Consider the following 20231-nt stretch of genomic DNA (forward strand, 5'->3'; position numbering starts at 1 on the left):
GGATTCATCAAATATGATGTTAAAGAAGTATGCATATTGGCATGTTAGTACATTTTAGAAACATAATGCAAAACAGCATGATCCCATTTGTGGAAAAGTTGTCTAAGCATGCCTAGAAAAAAGTCTGGAAGGATATATACACAGTGTTAAAGTGGTTCTCTCCAGATGAAGAGCTTATGAATGGTTTTTCTTTTTGCTTAATGGGTTTTTATTTTTTTCCCCTCTAATATAAATGTATTACTTCTATAATAAAGAAAGCCAGTAAAAGTTATAAAATTCAAGACGTGTGTAATTAAACTCTAATAAGAACTTAAGTGTTGTAGGTGTTAAGAGCGGAAAAAAAAAATTATGAGAGTTGGAACAGCCAGGAAAGGTTTGAGAAGGTGGAATTTGAGTTGCATGTCAAAGCTGGGAAGGATTCAGATAGGTGGCAAAGTGGCTGGACATTCAAAATAAAAGGTTCCCCAGAGGCTGGACTTTGGTCTGACCAAAGCATCCAAGTATTGGAGAGTTGGGCAAGAGGAAATTATTATGATATCAAGAGGGGTAGGTCAGAAGTGGAAGGAGTGGGTGCCCCTGCCTGCTGGCTAGCAAGGAGCATTGAGTCCTACAGTGAGGAAGGGTCGTTGTTATGCTGACTCATTTTTTCAAAATACAGTTTTTTCTTTCCTTTCCCCTCCCATTGGCCAAGGCCTTGTACCTGTTAGAAGGCAACTATTTACCTGCCTGTCTTTACTTTTTTCAGACAGCTCTTGAGCACGAACCGACTATTTACAAGCACTCTTCTAACCTCTGAAAACACAACAAAACGCCTGTCAGGGCCCTCACACTCCAGGAGTCTAGTGGGAAAAATGAACAGGTAAACAAGTCAGCATAGCTCGCTAAGGGCCCAAAGGGCATCGGCAACTAGTCAGCCTAGAAGAGTTTGGGATGGCTTCCTGGAGGAGGGGACAACGGAGCTAGATTCTGAGGGATGAGGAGATTTTATCAAAAGTAGAGGTTGGGAGGTCATTCCAGGCAGGAAAATTGCAATGGCGAAAGTAAAAGAATTGTAGATGGTTAGAAGTAGCAGCCAATAAAATATGGGACTAGAAAGGTAGATAGACATGGATCAGAAGCATGGAAATTTAATTTCATCCATAGGGCATAATGCTCCTCGAATTTTTCCAAGGACGTGCTCCAAATGGCAGAGGAGATAGACCGCTAACCGACTAGGGATCTGGAACATGGTGCCGCATGGCCTTGTCAAAGCACAAAATATCTTTGAACTCTCCTGTTACATGGCATGGTAATAATTCAACTGAACTTCCGTTGTCCTCTATGATGTATATGGGTTGATTTTACTGTAAAATCTTTTTTAACAATCTGTGACCATCAGGACTAAAAATTCCTCTCCCACATTCAAAATCTTTGATTAAAATTGATGCACTGCAGGAGTTTATCTTGTGTCATCTTCACGGTTCTCCAGAGACACTGGAAAGCCTGGCTGGATGGCCTTTTTTCTTTCTTTTTTTTGTTTCGTAAATTATAGTGACCGTGATTTATCAGTTTTGTCCAACCAATTGGAAAAATTTTATTTATATATTTTTAATTCTTTTTGTTATTCCCATCCCTCCACCCTCTCCTCTTTAGCAACCTTCAGCTTGGTCTCTATGTCTATGGGCCTGTTTCTGTTTTGTTTTGTTTATTCATTTATTTTGGTTTTTCAGATTCCATATATAAGTGAGATCATATGGTATTTGTCGTTCTCTGTCTGACTTATTTCACTTAGCAGAGTACGTACCCCCTTTAGGTCAATCCATGTTGTTGCAAATGGCAATATTTCAATTTTTTACTGCTGAATAATACTCGTGTGTGTGTGTGTGTGTGTGTGTGTGTGTGTGCACCACATCTTCTTTACCATACATCTAGGTTGCTACCATATCTTGGCAATTACTAGTAATACTGCAATGAACATAGGGTGCATATATCTTTTTGAATTAGTGTTTTTGTTTTCTTCAGATAAATATCCAGAAGTGAAATTGCTAGATTGTATGGAAGCTCTATTTTTAATTTTTTGAGGAATCTCCATTTCATACTTTTTCCATAGTGGCTGCATTAATTTACAAAACAACAGTGTCAGTGTACCCCTTTCTCCACACCCTCATCAGCACTTGTTATTTGTTGATTTATTAATGACAACCCTTCTGACAGGTATGAGGCGATATCTCATTGTGGTTTTAAATTTGCATTTCCCTGATGATTAGTGATGTTGAGCATCTTTTCATATGTCTGTTGCCCATCTGTATGTCCTCTTGGGAGAAATGTCTATTCAGGTCCTCTGCTCATTTTTTAATTGGATTGTTTGTTGTTGTTGTTCTGTTTTGTTTTTGGTGTTAAAATGTATGAGTTCTTTATATTTTTTGGATATTAACCCTTTATCAGATGTATCATTTGCAAATATCTTCTCCCATTCAGTACATTGTCTTTTTTATTTTGTTGATGGTTACCTTCACTGTGCAAAATTGTGAACATAGATGCAAAAATTCTCAACAAAATATTAGCAAAATGGATTCAACAATACATTAAAAGTGTGCATTGACCACATGGAATTCATCCCAGGCATGCAACAGTGGTTCAACATGCATAAATCAATGAATGTGATACATCACATTAACGAACTAAAGGATAAAAACCATATGATCATCTCAATAGATACAGAAAAAGCATTTGACAAAATTCAAAATCCTTTTATGATAAAAACTCTCAACAAAGTGGGTATACAAGGAGCATGTCTAAGCATAATAAAGGCTACATATATAACAAACCCACAGCTAATATCATACTCGATGGTGAAAGGCTGAAAGCCTTTCATTGAAGATCAAGATGTCCACTATAACCACTTCTGTTCACCATAGTGTGGGAAATCCTAGCCACAGCAATCAGACATGACAAAGAAATAAAAGGCATCCACATTGGAAAGGAAGAAATAAAATTCTCATTATTTGCAGATGACATGATACTGTATATAGAAAACCCTTAAAGACTCTACCAAAAAACTATTCAAACTAATAAATGTCTTTAGTAAAGTTGCAGGATACAGAGTCAACACAAAGAAATATGTTACATTTCTATACACCAACAATGAATGATCAGAAAAAGAAATTAAGAAAACAATCCCCTTTATAATTGCATCAAAACTTATAAAATACCTAGGGATAAATTCAAACCAAACAGGTAAAAGACCTGTACTCTGAAAACCAAAAGACACTGAAGAAAGGTTGAACAAGATACAGATAAATGGAAGGATATACCTTGCTCATGGATTGGATTAATATTGTTAAAATGTCCTTACTACCTAAAGTAATATACAGATGCAATGCAATCTCTACTAAAATATCAATGGCATTCTGCTCAGAATTAGAACAACTAATCCTAAAATTTACATGAAACCACAAAAGACCCCAAATAACCAAAGAAACCTTGAGAAAGAACAAGGTGCTCCCTGATATTAAACTATACTGCAAAGCTACAATAATCAAAACAGTATGGTACTGGCATATAAATAGATATATTGTTCAATGGAATAGGATAGAGAGCCTAGAAATAGATCCTTACGTATATGGTCAATTAATATATGACAAAGTAGGCAAGGATATACAGTGGGATAAAGATAATCTCTTCAATAAGTAAAGTAGTGTTGGCAAAACTGGACAGATACATGCAAAAAAAAAATGTATCCAAATGAAATTAGACCACGTTCTTATACCATATACAAAAATAAACTCAAAATGGATTAAAGAATTAAACGTTAGACCTCAAGCCATAAAACTCCTAGAAGAAAACATAGGCAGTAAACACTTTGACATCACTGTTAGTGATATCTATTTAGATATACTTCTGTGAGCAAAGGAAACAAATAAATAAACAAATAGTACCACATCAAACTAAAATGTTTCTGGATGGATGATTTTCATTGACCCATTTCCAGTTGTCAAAGAGGCATAAACAGATTTGGTTTTAGAATACAGCATTAGCTATTGGAAGGGGCCTGGTGAGGCTGGAGACAATAACAAAAATCCAAGGACAAGAGTACGAGAGCCCAAACCAAGGCAGTGAGTAGAGCTGGAACCAAGATGAGGAGGATGGATTGAGAGATATTCAGGGTTTCGGGGTCTTCTTCATGTGGGAGATGAGGGCGGGGGACAACCAGAGGGAAGAACCAATTATAGGATGCAGGAGAAGAGTAAAATCACTCTGGTAAGTGGTGGAGTGAATAGGAAGGAGGGCCAAGGCTGGTACTTTGAGGAAGCTGTGTTGAGGATGGGTGTGGGCAAAGGGAGAGTTCATGAAGAAGATGGGAATGGAGTGATCAGGAGGGATCAAGGGCTGGAAACTAGCAACTCAAGGAGAGCAAGGAAGAGGGGCCTGGGAACAGCATCCTCTGACAAGAAAAGGTCTGGTGGGACATCAGGGAATTCTAGACCCATTGCAGGGGAAGGGAAGAGGGTTCTCCCATTGAATGGGAGAAGTGGGTCCATGGTGGAATGGAGAGGGGCCGAGAGGTAGTAACATGAATGGAGGAAGAGGCTGGGGACGAGGGAATAGAGCAGATAACGGCAGGAGCACTGGATGTGGACAAAGAAACAGGGTGAGAATCCAGAACTCCATGCGGGGTAGCCATGGCTGGGCAGGAGAAAGGCAGACATTTTGTGCCCATTTTGAAAATTACACATTATTTGCGGAATAGGGGAAGGACCATCCAGATCACTGCTCTGAAAAGTGAGACTTGAAAACTGACTGGATTACAGGAAAACCAAAGCTAGGATGAGACTCAAATTTTGCAGTTTCAGGATGAGAGTTAGGGATGAGAAATAAGGAACTTGGGGTTGAAAACCGGATTTTTTTTCACCTAGAAAACAGGGAAGGGAGTTAGTAGCAGTAGCAGTAGTAGTAGTAGGGTAGTAGGGTAGCAGTCGGGTAGCAGTAGTAATAGAAGTAGGGTAGTAGTAGTAGTGTAGTACGGTAGTAGTAGGGTAGTAGCAGTAGCAGTAGTGGTGGTGGCAGTAGTAGTGGTAGTAGTAGTAATTTTGCTTTCCTTTCCCTTTAAAAAAGAATAACTAGCCATGTTAACTTCCCCTCCTCAGAACTTACTGTGATGCCTAAATTTTTCTCAAATAAGTAAAATTTAAATGTCTTTCGCTTCTTTCTGTCCCCTTAAAAAGATGTTTTAGTCAGTACACTGATTATGTTCAGCTTTCATTACATCTTTGCTTAAGAAACTTGAAAAAGTTTGGCTGTAGACAGAAGTAATCTGACAACTTCCAAATTACTGGGAATGGAAAACCTGGATGATTTCATTCTAATAAAAATGTACTTGAAATTGAATTATTTTCTTCAAGCTAGCTTAGGAGTTTTTTGAGGGTCACAGAGTTGAGTTCACTAATCCTATAGCCATTTCCCCAAAGAATATATAAAAGTATACTTCCAGTTTCTAATCTATTTTTAAAAACAAACAAATGAACCTGTTTATGTGATATAATTACACAAGGGCATCCAACCTGAACGCTGGTAACAGCCATGTGTTGGTCAGTACAGCTGGCCCATCCCCACGTGTGTTCATCCGGCCCAGCACCTGTGTCAACGACAGGTTTGGGCCTCATCTGTCTCTCCCTTTTCCCAAGACGCTTCCTACGTAAATCTCCCACAGTACTACATGCTGAGGAGCTCACTTCTCTGCATTTCATGTGATAGGTGTGTGTGGAAAGCCAGAGATGCATGCCCGGACTTGAATCGGACCTTTGCTGATTTTGCAGATGGATGAAGACATCGAGGAGCACGTGTTTGTTCCAGTTTCACTTCAGTACCTTCTGGATTTACAACTTTGCCCAGGTCTGTCATCATTACAGGCGAGATTCTGTTGGTAGGTTTCCTTCATCCTCAATTTTCTGAAGCTGGAAAAGGCAGTGTTGGGGAGGTGGGTTGGTACATAACTTGTCTCAGGGTTGGTGCTGGGCCATGATCCAGAGAAGTGACCTGTATTCCCAGATCTGATGACCAATTCATGCTAACCAAAGCACACGCTGAAGCAGAATGCATATTTATTAATTTATTCTAACCACAAGTAGGTTATTAGCAGGTTAGCCTACTTCACTCTGGAGAGAGCTAAAGGAACCCTAACAATGCTTTTCTCTCATACTTTCCTTTTCAAATTCAGTGATAGACAAATGTTCATCTTCATTTCTGGTCTCACCTCTGTTACTTCCTGCATCACTTGTGGTTTATTTCAATCATAGACAATGTCTTTGTAAAATAACATATCTAGAAATAATTTCAAAATTTTGGAAAAGTTGCAAGAGTAAGACATACAACTCTCATATGTCCTTCCCCCAGATATCCCATTTATTAATATTTCAACATATTTGTGTTCTTTCTCTCTCTCTAAAAATGTAGATATAGATAGATAGATCCACACACACACTCATTATTATTCTTTTTCTGAATATTTGAAAGCACGTTTTCAACATGATGCCCATCAACCCCTAAGTGCATCAGAGCCTATTTTCCAAAGGCAGTGACACAGTTCTACATGACCACAATGCAACATTCAGATCAGGAAGTTAGCATTGACAGAACACTGCCATCCAATCCAGAGACGCTATTCAAATTTCACCAACTATTCCAACAACATCTCTTTTTCCTTTCTGGTCCAAGATTCAATTCAGGATCACAGGTTATATTTAGTTGTCATATCTCTTTAGTCACCTTCCATCTGGACCAGCTCCCTGCTGATATCTCTCCTCAGCCCCCAGCCCCACCACTGCCTCCAGGGGAAGGGCAAGGAAGGGGGGAAAGGAAGCATGACAATACCTTTTCTGATGGTTACTTGATTCAAAGGTACTAAATTTATTAAGCTATTCATTTAAGATTTATGCAGTCTTTGTAAGTTATGTCTCAATAAAAAACAAACAAACCGAAGTAACCAGGTGAAAACAAGGGTTTGTATCTAGTCGATAATTGATAAAGCATCTCAGTGACTGAAGATTTCCTCACCACACAGACTTAGTAAATACAGTTCTCTTTGTTTCTTTTCTTCCCTAGCAAACCCCTATCATCCTGCTTTCAGCTTAGTGAAGCTTCCCTCACCACTGCCCAGATCAGATCCAGTTTAGATATACCTTGGACCTAAATCCATTGCAGCATTCATTACAATTATATTCCTCTCTTCTTTTTAAATTTATTTTTTAAGTGTGGTGAAAGATATGTAACAAAAAAGTTACCATCTTAACCATTTTGAACCATACGGTTGAGTAGTATATGCTTAACAACTTTCACATTGTTGTGCAACCATCACCACCATCCGTCTCCAGAACTCCTTTCATCTTGCAAAATGGAAACTCTATACCCATTAAACAACAACTCCCCTTTCTCCCTTCCTCTCAGCCCCTGGCAACAACTCTTCTACTTTCTTTCTTTATAAATTTGACTACACTAGGCACCAGTTTTTCCACATTCCCCTTAACACTTGTTATTTTTGTTTTTGTTTTTTGATAGAAGCTATCCTGATGCATGTGAGGTGATAGCTCATTGTGGTTTTGATTTGCATTTCTCTTATGATTAGTGACCTCGAGCACTTTTTCATGTGCTTATTGGCCATTTGTATGTCTTGGTCGCAGAAATAGCTATTCAAGTCCTTAACACATTTTTTGATCAGGTTATTTGTTTTTTGTTTTTTGGTTTTTTTGTAGTTGAGTTGTAGAAGTTCTTTATATATTCTGGATATCAACCTTTTATCACATACGTGATTTGCAAATATTTTCTCTCGTTCTGTAGGTTGCTTTTTCACTCTGTTGATTATGTCCCTTGATGCACAGAAGTTTTTAATTTTGTTGTAGTCCAGTTTATCTATTTTTATTTTTATTGCTCTGCTTCTGATGTCATATCCAAGAAATCATTGCCAAATCCAATGTCAAGGAGTTTCCCCTATATTTCTTCTAAGAGTTTTATAATTTTAGCTCTAATATTTAGGTTTTTGATCACTTTGAATTAATTTTTGTATATGGTGTAAGGTAAGGATTCAACTTCATTCTTTTGCATGTGGATGTCCAATTTTCCCAACACAATTTGTTAAAAAGTCTCCCTTTCCCTATTGAATAGTGTTTGTACCCTTGTCAAGAATTTATTTGACCATATATGCAAAGCTTTATTTTATTCCATTGACCTACCTGTCTGTCTTTATGACAGTGCAACATTGTTTTGATTGCTGCAGCTTTGTAATAAGTTTTGAAATCAGGAAGTGTGAGACCTCCAACTTTGTTATTTTTCAAGATTGTTTTTGCTCTCCGAGGTCCCTTGAGATTCTATATGAATTTTAAGATGAATTTTTCTATTTTTGAAAAAAGCACTATTGGATTTTGATAGGGATTGCATTAAATCGATAGATCATTTTGGGTATTATTAGCCTCTTAACAATATTAAGTCTTCCAATCCATGAACACAGGATGCCTTTCCACTTATTTGTGTCTTCTTTAATTTCTTTCAGCTATGTTTTGTAGTTTTCAAATGTACAAGTTTTTGCCTCCTTGGTTAAATTTATTCCTAAGTATTTCATTCTTTTGATGTTATTGCAAATGAAATTTTTTTCTTCATTTCCTTTTTGGGTTATTCATTTATTCCTCTCCCCCTTCTTTTGAGTAGAATGATTTGTTCAATTGTTATCTCTTTCACTGAGCTGTAAGCTTCAGGGGTATAGAAATAGTGTCTGGTTTTGCTCACAGCTGTACCCTGAGTTCCTTTGGTAGTAGTAGTTGTCACTGAACACATGTTCAATAAATACTTGTTAAATTTTTCTAATGGTGTCAGGCTGGTTTAGTAGACTCACTGGTTATTCTTGTACGTGAACGAAGGCCATACTAATGCTGAACAATTTACCTTGACTATCTTTTCAGCCTGCTTCCCTTACAACAATAACATCTAATATTTATTTAGGGCCTACCATATGCTAAGTGTCTTTGTATGTGTTAGTTTATGTTTCACAACAATTCTGTGAGGTGGGCATAGAGTCAGAATATGCTGGTTGAAAATTTGAGTTCTGGAGCCAGATTTCCCGAGTTTGAATGTGGTTCTGCCACTTGCAAGCTGTTTAACTTTCGACAAATTACTTCATTTCTCTGTGCCTCAGATTCCTATATAATATGGGATTTTTAAATAAATACCCCTTTAGTTTATCTTGAGGATTAATTAAGACATTGTATGTCAGTTTATCAGGAATATATAACAATTCTAAATTTTTATGTACCTAATAAAATACCCTCAAAATACATAAAGCAAAACTTTCAAATACACAAAGAAAAACAGACTAAATCAATCAATCAATCAATCAAATATGGCTTAAGTGGAATTTGTATTTGTTTGATTAAAATGTTACAAGTTACAAATTCAAAAATATCACACTAGATGTTTTCTGACAAGGGGACTGAACATTTGTAACTGACAATCTTGATAACTTTCTGTCAGTAGCAGATGAAATTCCTTCATACATTGTCACGACTAATTGAATTACATTAACCAAACATTTAATTGTACAATTAAAAAAGAAAAGAAAAGATATAGAATGTCAATTGCTTAACACATAGTAAGTGCTTAGCAAGTTTTGTCTCAGCTTTGCAAATGTGGAGCCAAGGCTTAACGAGGATAAGCTGCCCATGAGCACCCTAGCCAGTCTAAGATCCCTAAGTAATTAAGGCCTGCACCGACGTGCCTCCTAGATAAATTCTCTCCTGTATTTGAGACCAGGCAGTGAGGAAACTCACATGTCCCTCAGGGATAAAATGTTTGAAGAGTTTGCAAGAAATGGAACCCCCCAAGGACACCAGATCCTGAGTGTACAGGGATGGCCCTTGCAGTGTTCAGAAATTCACTTGGAACTCCTGGGGAGACTCAGGGTGTCCTGAGGGGAAATCTGACTCCAAAGACTAAAATTCTTCACTCAGCAGATCAAATTGTCTTTAGATCTCCAATGCAGTCTGGCCAGACAGCCAGTGTAGCCCAGGCTCATCCATCACAGAGTAGGTAGGGCAGGAGAAGAGGGTGAGGGGAACTTTATTACAGGCCAGAAGAAGAGGCTGGAGTCTGGCTCACCCTCCCTCTGGGCACAGACTTCGCTGTCAGCACAGGTACACCACCCTGATCTTTGCCCTGTTTCCAGCGATTTCAGGACATCGGAGACATGGAACTGGTCTCACCTTTTAGGAAAGGCCAGGACTCTAGTTCTAGAACTCCAAATTCATGGGAAACCACCAGCACTACAATAGTCACATTCACAGCGAGTTCAAATAATATCAATGGCTAACATTTGTTGAGCACTCACTGTTTTAGTGCTTTACCTACAATATCTTATCCTTGTGTGACCAATTCATCGCAGTTTGCCTGGGACTTCCCCAGTTGTAGCACTGAAAGTCCAGCATCTTCGGAAGCACTTCAGTCCCAGGCAAACCAGGATGGTTAGTCACCCTGTTTTATGTTCACAACCGCCTTAGGAAGTAGGATGTTTGGCACAGAGGACTTGAGTGTTTTCTTAAAGACACACCCACATCAAGTATCAGAGGCAGGGTTTGAACTCATGAAGTCCAGCTCCAGGGCCTGTTCTCTTCAATAAGCAATGCTGCCCAAACCAGTAAAAGCGGTCTCTGCCCCTAAATGCTTGGGTTTGGTCCAGATACCAAATGGATAGCAAACAGTACTGGCGGCTGTGGGGGAAAAGTAAATTGTGCAATATGAAATTTCCCAAAATTAAAAACGGAAACTCATACTTTATTGCTGACAAAATGCCAAAGATTGCTTTCTAGACTCAGCTGCTCTCAGATTTAGTGCCTCGCTTTATTCTAATGTTGCTTATGCCTTTTATTTTGGTGGGAGTGGAAAATAGGGGCCAGATTGGACTTGGTGGTGGATAGCTAGCTTTAAAACGGGAGGCACAGGTGAAATTCTGGCTCTCTCTGAAGGGCTTCCGTTTCTCCTACTAACTCCGTCAACCCTGTGGAACACTTGTCACCCATTTAACAGTCGCCTTATGTGCTAGTGTTCTCTTGCCTTGTTGCTTCTTTCTTTTCTACCACTTCCTGTTCAGCTCTTCTCCACTGCATTTGTGCTTCTTTTTCTCTTCCTCTCTCCCACTCCCAGGAGCACTACCTCGGGAGTACAACATACAATCCACAGCAAGGAGGTTGATGATCGACTTCGATCCCTGCACTTCCGAAGCTGGGGGTGGCCTGGCACAGCTGGCACAAGCTGTGGCATCCTGAAGACCTGTGTTCTAATCTCTGCTCTACTACTTCCTATGCATATCATTTAACTTTGAGGAACTCAGATTCCTCATTGACAAAACTACTATTATAACTCCACACGTATAGTCATAAAAGAGTCAAGGAAATGACAAGTCTGACAGCAACCAGCAAAGTGTCTCAAGCTTCTTAGGCGCTTGATTACATATACTTTTCTCCACTCTGGAACCCATCTGAAATGTGATTCAGACCTGAGGTGAGCAGCCTGGCACATGCCAGCTGGAGAAGAGTATGAACCAGTTATCAGGACACGCCCAAGGATGGGGAGGGAGGGAATGACAGAACTAGAGCACTAGTCACAGGTACAAACATTTCGCGGACAAACAACGTGGTTATTTGCTGGAGGTCAAAAAACGATGGAATGAACATTGGAACACACGTGTCTTTATGTATAACTGTTTTCAGATTTTTGGGGTACCCAGGAGAGGGATTGCTGGGTCATACGGTAATTCTATTCGTAATTTTTTGAGGAACCTCCACACTGCCTTCCAAAAACAACAAAAGAACAAGACAAACAAATGAGAAACAAAAACTCATAGACACAGACAATAGTTTAGTGGTTACCAGAGGGTAAGGGAGGCGGGGGGTCAGAGATGAGGGTAAAGGGGATCAAATATATGGTGATGGAAGGAGAACTGACTCTGGGTGGTGAACACACAATGGGATTTATAGATGATGTAATACAGAATTGTACACCTGAAATCTATGTAATTTTACTAACAATTGTCACCCAATAAATTAAAAAAAAATGATGGAGCTATTTCTACCTTGGGTATTTTAATTCTGTTGTTTAGTTAGATTTTTTTTTCAGTTGCAAGAAGTAGAGATGAATTCAAGGCACTGCAAGTAAGGGGTGGGGGAAGCTATTGTAAGAACCATATGGACTCACTTTGAAATGAATTTCAAAGCTATGAATAGTCTTAGAATCAGTCTCTCAAGGGCTGTGTGGTCTTTGTTTTTCTCTGACTGTTTCTGCTCCATTCTCTTCACTGCTGACCGGCTTTCCCTGCTAACTCAGGGAATTCCGATGGCCCCTCAGCACCACCAGCTGGAGTGCAGGGATAAGTCTCTGAGTAATTTGTCCCTGGATCCCTTGTGTTAATAGTTAACCACTTTCCAAGCGGCAAAACCTCAACTCCGCCCCTTCTTGTGGTATGTGTGGGGAGGTGACTCATTTAGCTTCAGTATTAGTCAGGGTTTTCCAGAGAAACAGAACCAACAGGATCTAGAACTAGGTATGTATGAGGACATTTCTTATAGGAATTAGTTCACACGGTAATGGAAGCTGAGAAGTCTAATAATCTGCCATCTGCATAACGAGGAAAGCTGGTAGTATAATTCCATTCAACACCGAAGGCGCCACAACCAGGAGCTCTGAGGGCAGGGGAAGATGGATGTCACATCACCCTTCCTGGCTTAAGCCCTTCATGGCTTCCCATTGAGGGTAGGTTAAATTTAAGGCCTGCATGACGAAGCCCTGGCCTCTTTCTCCAACTTTATGTCATTCTCCCCTTCAATCCCCAACTTTTAATCATACTCATCGTTTAGTTTCTCGTATGTGTCAAGCTCTCTAGCAAATCACCTCCAAACCCCTTCACCAGCCCCGGCCTGACCTCATCTCCTTCCCTCCCATCTTTCCAGTTCTTGCTTCCCATTCCCTTAGGCCTCCCAGGAACTCAGAGTTTTTTTATTGCCTGAAGAATCGTCTGGCACTTGCAGACCCGTCTGTGGCCACCCCGTTCTCCCTCCGCAGCCCAGCAGCAGGAGCTGAGCTGGAACAGGGTGGATATTCAGAAAGCTTCTTAGATGGGAAAGGGTAGGGAAGCCTTAGGCCTGACCCATTACATCGGGCCCATAGCAATCACCATGCTTTCCCTTTTTTAAATGTGTTCCACTTTTAAAGAATATAATACTGAAAGTTGAATTTGTTTTTTAAAAAATAGACTATAAAAGGATTCTTTACTTGACAAAAGGATTCATCTTGAGGTTTCTTAAAATACTGTTTTCTACTCTATTGAAAGCTTGTACCTTTATTTTTCACAATTTGGTTCATACCAGTTTTCAAGGGTACAGCAATTGCAAAAGAGCAAAGCTGCTTGTCTTATTCCTGGGTCGTAGATGGTCAAATTGAGTCCCAAAGGCTTGTTGAGAATGACAGCGACTCAATAACAGAGTCAAGGTTAGCTCCGGAGCAGTTAGCATTGAATCTTTGCTCAAATCAAAGACTAATTCTATTTCCCCAATACTTTCCACTTAAAATATAGACTGAACTCCTGCCATTGTTTCACAGTACATGCAATGGACTTGAGTACAAAAATCTTGGTGATTTTTTTGTATAGCACTGGGCAGGGGATTCCCAGATACTGGTTATTTCGTCCCTTAGAGCCCTCAGCAACCAACACTAATGGTTGCGTTGGGCTGCCGGCATCGGGGCTATTTTTGATAATTCTTTTATGTTTTATCCAGTGAGCAATCAGGCAGAGAGGCGGTGGTGGGAGAGTTAACTTGCATTTTAGCATAATTTCAAAATGTGAATAACAACTTCTTTTTTTAAATAAAAAAGGAAATGAAATTAAAAACAAGACATCAATTTAATCCGGGAGACTTGAAATGGCAAGCGTGCCCCTTGTCAATTCTGTTCCAGTTCACCAAGTCTCAGCTATCACACCAGCAGGGCAAACGAAGGAGACACTGAACCCCTGAACCTCCTTGCGTTTGTGGGTTTACTCTGGGCTTCACTGTTATTTTAATGGGTTTTTATGTTCACAGATTTCTGCTTATATTAACAGTTTTTTGTAGATACACATCTATTTCATGCTAACCAAACAGCGTGTGATTACCATAGAGGAAAAATCGCCTAAATCCTGAATCTTTAGGTATTTAGCTAAAGATTACACAAGTGGAATTGAGATCTAGAACCAAACCCTATCTAAACATAACTTCATCATATTTTTGATTTGGAAGGAAAAATTTAAGCTACTGTTTGCTCAAAAACATTTTCACATTACGACCGTCTCACCAGCTTGATTGACCTTTTCACCCTATCTATCCTCCTGAGCACACCAGGACACGGGTGATAAATCCTACTCAGGCAACTGTTGTAAAGGAAATTGAAGGCCCTGTATATCCAGGGTTTATATTAACTGCTAAGAGCTCAAATGCCAACAGCAGTACCTCTTGAGAAGTTTACATGTTCCACCTCATTCTCAAAAACTAGGAGGGAAAAATGCCCAATCGCACTCTTTCAGCACATAGAAATCACATATTGGTCCAAAAATTGGTTTTAGTGCTACCATGGAAAAATAAAATGGTTTTTGACCAAAACATTTAATTTTGCCTTTAAACAAATTTAAGTAATTCCAAATGGAAACACAATTTTAATTTCAAAATTTTCGTATCTTGAAGCAGTAACAATAATAATTACTGTTATCTGCAGTAGACACCATACCAGCACTTCTTGTATATATTGTTTACATAATCTTTACAACAGTTCCTCAAGGTAGATTTTATTATCTCCCTTTTACAGATAAATAAACCAGGGCTCAGAGGGGTTAAATATGTCCAATGTCGTATAGCTATTAAGGGGCCAGTTCAGTATTCAATTTTGGCTTCTATTATTTCACACTACTTCTCTTGGAAATGGAGTTTCAGTTGTGTGGCAAGAGAAATCACACTGATTTTATTTTTATCTTCATGGCCCAAATTTGTTTCTTTATCTATTAGTCTTCTCTAGAAAGGGAGACTAATAAAAATGGACATTGAAGTTTACCCTAAAAAATGGCCATGTGAGATAGCCATACCCTCTTGTTGACATTGGGTTACACTGTATCTTGACTTGGGTCTTCCTTCTTACCTCCTGTGGCCTTATTTGAACTCAGAAACTCATTCTATCCTGTTCATTTTTCTCTCCCTTGTTGAATTTTCTAACACACTATCTACAAAAGTTATAGCACTTGTAACAAGTGGTTGGGGTGAATCGATGACTCTGAGTTATATATTTTAGGATAAAAACTGCTCCAAGTTCTAATTGTACCACTAGATGGTCTCATGGAAAACTCATTATCTTGTGCCAAATAGTTCTTTTTATTAGACAATTTTTAAGTCTTTAAGACTTGTACAAAGCATGTGGCATTACAGTAGCTCCCAAATGTGGTCTATATTAGAATGTCCTGGAAGCCATGATAAAAATGCAAATGCCTGGATCCTAGTCTAACCGACTAATGGAGAATCTATGAGGTTGCAGTCCAGACATCTGTTTTTAAGAAGCTCCACTGGTGGTTTTCTTTTTTTATTTAATTTTAATTTTATTTTCTCAGTTTTGAGATCTAATTGACATATAACATTGTATTAGTTTAAGGTGTACCACATAATGATTTGATAATATATATTGCAAAATGATTCACCACAATAAATTTAGTTAACATCCATCACCTCACATAGATACATTTTTTTTCTTGTGATGAGAACTTTTAAGATCTAATCTCTTAGCAACTTTCAAATATGCAATACAGTGTTATTAACTACTGTCACCATGCTGTACATTGCATCCCCAGGACTGATCTTAAAACTGGAAGTTTGTAACTTTTGACTACTTTCACATATTTCCCCCACCCCCACCCCTTGCCTCTGGCAACCACCAATCTATTCTGTTTTCATGAGCTCGTTTTTTTTAGATTCCACATATAAGTGACATCATACAATATTTGTCTGTCTCTATGTGACTTATTTCACTTAACATAATGCCTTTACGTTAAAGGTCCATCCATGTTGTAAATGGCAAGATTTCCTTCTTTTTAATGGCTGAATAATATATATATACAGAGAATATATATAAAATATATGTTATATATTATATATATTATATATATGTTATATATATGTTATATATATTATATATATATATAAATAATATATAACATATACACATATATACTATATATTTCATATACTGTATTTCCCCGAAAATAAGACCTAGCTGGACAATCAGGTCAAATGCGTTTTTTGGAGCAAAAATGAATATAAGTAAAATAAGTTAATAGTAAAATACATATTATAGTAAAATATATATATATGTATTATAGTAAAATATATATATATTATAGTAAAACACATATATATACATTATAGTAAAATATATATTATCCATTTATCTGTCTGCGGACACTTAGGTTGTTTCCATGTCTTGGCTATTATAGGTAATGAACATGGATGCAATGAACATGGAGGTGCAGATATCTCTTCCAGATAGTGATTTCATTTCCTTTAGATAAATACCCAGAAGTGAAATTGCTGGATTATACCATAGTTCTATTTTTAATTTTTTGAGGCACTTCCGTACTGTTTTCCATAGCGGCTGCAGTAGTTTACATTCCTACCAACAGGGCATGAGGGTTCCCTTTTCTCTACATCCTTGCCAGCACTTATCTTTTGTTTCCCTGGTGATTTTCATGCTCTCCAAAATCTGTAAACTGATGCAATATTGGCTCAACACCACACATAAAATTATTGTGGGAAAGTAAAACGATAGAATCAATGAATTTTAGAGTTGAAAAGAAACTTAGATATCACTTCATGGGAAGAGCCAGCGGTTAAGTGATTTGCACCCAGCAATCCAGTTGTACAATCATGAAGTCCCAGCGAGAAAAGAGTGCTCTGATGTCCAGCTTAGAGTTTATTATACTTCTGTCCTCTGTCTCTCATTTACAACCCAATTATATTCTGCTTGGAGTTATCTTATTTTTGGCACTACAGTTATTTTGTGCAAAAAACAAAAATTTAGAAAATATGGACACAAAGAAATAAAGATTTAATAGCTTGGTTACTACTTTGAGGTCTTTTTGTGTTTTGTACAAATGTTATTTTGTACATACTTATCACACTAGATATGTAATTTTGTATCCTGCTTAGAAATTTTTTTTTTTAGTTATATTATGGTAAGCTTGGTTTTACAGTAACAATATGCTTTTAGTGAAAGTACTTCATGTGGAAACCAAGTTTATCTATGTTATAAAAGCCGCAGTGGTTGCTAAGAGAAACTGATACTTTGTTCCCATAGGAACCTCTGTTTTAAAATGAGAAATATAGAATCTCTATATTCAAAGGATAAAAACTTAAGTTTGGCATGGAAAGTATTTCGCCCTTTCTAGAAAAGTGTTACAATTACTATCCTGTCATTGAAAAACATGGTCAGGTGATTGCAATCTCCCAAACGGGTGAAAATGTTCTAGGTGACCATTTAATTTCTCTTTCAGCTTCCCTTGTGTTGATGGTGGTACATGGAGATCTAGATGGGAGAGTAAGGGAATAAAACCAGCTGCTGGTCAGCTACTCCCAGAGCAGAAAAGTTGTTAGGAAATGCAAACCTGCACCTTCCATTCGAGAACATCTAAGCTGGTAGTTAGATTTCCTTATAAGAGAAGAGGTTTCAATACCAAGCTGCTCTGTAGCATTTAGGTACCAGCATAACTTTTCCATCTAGGCATTGGCTCTTAACTTTAAGTTAAAGATAATGATTTTGAGGGAGTGAAAAAAAAATTCTGTTAATTCTGCTCCGAAACCAAGCTTCGATTGTAGTCTGCAAACTCATTGACAAACTGTGCCTGGATGGGCACTGTTCCCTGAACCCCATTTTCAGCAGCACTCATCTGTATTGCCACGGGCAGTGGACTGACTGCCTTCCGTTCCCTGCCTGCCTTCCTTCCTCTACTGGTGTTCCCTGTGTCTCCCAAAGTACTACTTGCACTCCAATCATTGTCTCAGAGTCAGCTTCTGAAAGTACACACACTAAAACACATGCTGAAAACTGCAAAGAAAGATTATTAGAATAAAATGTACTGAATGGTACTTCCAAAAGAGATGAAAATATTATTGGAACATATGCATACAAACTCACTCACACAGTTGTTCATTTATTCAGTTAATATTTATGCCATGGTGTGTACTCCCTTATTCTTCCGCCAGCCGCCACTAAGGAAAGATTTATTACCCCAGCTCTTGAGTGTGCCACCAGCAGACAGCCCTCATTGGTGGTACCACATCAAGAGTAGCTTTGGCTGAAGAAAGCTGCTTCCCTTAAGGTCACACCTCCTTCCCAGGGGAGTCCCCATCCAATGACAGATCCAGGTGAGACTCTAAAGGCCCAGCCCTCTGAAATCATTCAGAGAGTGTGAAGGGTCATCCCGACTGCAGAACTCCCCTCCAGCTCAGGTAGACATCCATCCACTGAGACTGCACTGAGGCTTGACTTCTCCCTCTGCTCCACCCCGCCCCTTTCCCTTCCTAGGCAATTGGAGGAGCATTCCCTAAGAAACCTCCTGCACACTGATCTCCAGCTCAGGTTGTTTTCCCTGGGAAGCCCACCTGTGACACTACTGAGGAGCGCTTGCTATGACTAGACACTGTTCTAGGTGGTGAGGAATACATTGGAGAGCAGATGAGATTTCTGTCCTTACATTGCGTTCGGACAGAATTCACATTCTAGACTGGGGGCAGCAAACTTTTCTCTGTAAATGTCTGGATAGTAAATAGTTTCGGCTTTGTGGGCTATATGGTCTCGGTCACAGCTACTCAACTCTGCCACTGCAGCACAAAAGTAGCCCTAGGAATAGATAAATGAATAGCTGTATTCCAATACCACTTCTTTACAAAATAAGAGGTGGGTTAGAAATGGCCCACAGCTATAATTTATTGTCCCCTATTCTAGAAGGGAAAACACAAGGAAACCAATAACTAAACAAGAAATTTTCAGATGGTGGTAAGTGCAATAAAAGAAATAAATTAGGGTGATATGATAAAGAAACTGTATTATTTATTTTTAAATTGAAATTCATTTTTTTAAATAAGTAACATATTCACATGGTTCCAAAACCAAAAGGATTGAAAAAAATATTCATTTATGAATATGTGTTCTGGTTCACTTTGACCCCCAATAGTGATTTTATTTACTGCTTTTGTGTTTCCTTTCAATGTTTTCTTAGTGCAAATACAAGCAATTACAAATACATGTCCTTATTCCCCGCCCTTTTAGGCAAAGTGTAGCATACAGTATCTCTTGTTCTGTGCCTTCCTGTTATTCACTTACTATGTCCTGGACATCTTTTCAGGACTCAGTCTATCCTGGAGATCTCATAGAAACCATCCTCATTTGTTTTCTATAGCTGAGTACTGTTCCTAATACATATATGATAGGTTATTTAGTCAATTCCCTATTGTATCAGTCAGAATAATGTTTGACCAAAAATCTGGGCACCCTGTGGCTCTGTCAAGTTCACACACAAAATGAACTACTACATCTATTAACGAGCACGTGGGTTGTTTCCAATTTTTTGCTATTACAAATAATACTGCAATGAATAAGCTTGTATCTATCTCATTTCATAAGTGTGCAGGTGTTTCTATCTGTAGGACAAATTCCTGGAAGTGGGATTACTGGGTCAAAGCAAGTAACTTTGATAGGGATCGCCGTATTGTCATCCATGCGGTTTATTCTCATTTGCAGTCCCAACAGCACATGTAGGTGACCGTTTCCCCACCGCCCTTCAGCAATTACATTATCAAACACTGGGAATTTTTTTTTGCACATTTGAAAGGGTATCATCATGTAGCTTTCATCCGAATGGCTTTTTATACGAGTGAAGTTGCACATCTTTTTGTATGTTTAAAGACCATTTGTGTTTCTTTCTTTGTGAATTTTTTTGTTCAGTTCCTTTGTTCAATTTCTATTGGGCTGTTGGACTTTTCTCAATTTCTAAGACTCATTAAACATTAAAGGGCTTGGTCCTATGTGATTTAGGTTGCAAACATTTTCTTAGTTTGTCATTTGTATTTTGTGCTTATGTTGCTTTTTTTTTTAAATCAATTTCTATCAACCTTTTATGGCTTCTGGATTTTGAACCACAATTAGAAAGGCCT

General features: G+C 38.4%; 1 long non-coding RNA gene across 5 annotated transcripts in view; it reads left to right on the plus strand.

Moving 5' to 3' along the window:
* Positions 1-5554: 5554 nt before the first annotated feature.
* LOC117018925 (uncharacterized) overlaps positions 5555-20231 on the plus strand; it is a 135153-nt gene continuing 120476 nt past the window's right edge. For 3 of the 5 annotated variants that reach the window (XR_004422370.1, XR_004422369.1, XR_004422373.1), the window contains exon 1: positions 5644-5902. This is a non-coding gene — a long non-coding RNA (uncharacterized LOC117018925). The other 2 variants (XR_004422374.1, XR_004422371.1) reach the window with 2 other exon arrangements.

This window comes from Rhinolophus ferrumequinum, chromosome 3 (genome assembly GCF_004115265.2).
Source record: "Rhinolophus ferrumequinum isolate MPI-CBG mRhiFer1 chromosome 3, mRhiFer1_v1.p, whole genome shotgun sequence".
Taxonomy (NCBI): domain Eukaryota; kingdom Metazoa; phylum Chordata; class Mammalia; order Chiroptera; family Rhinolophidae; genus Rhinolophus; species Rhinolophus ferrumequinum.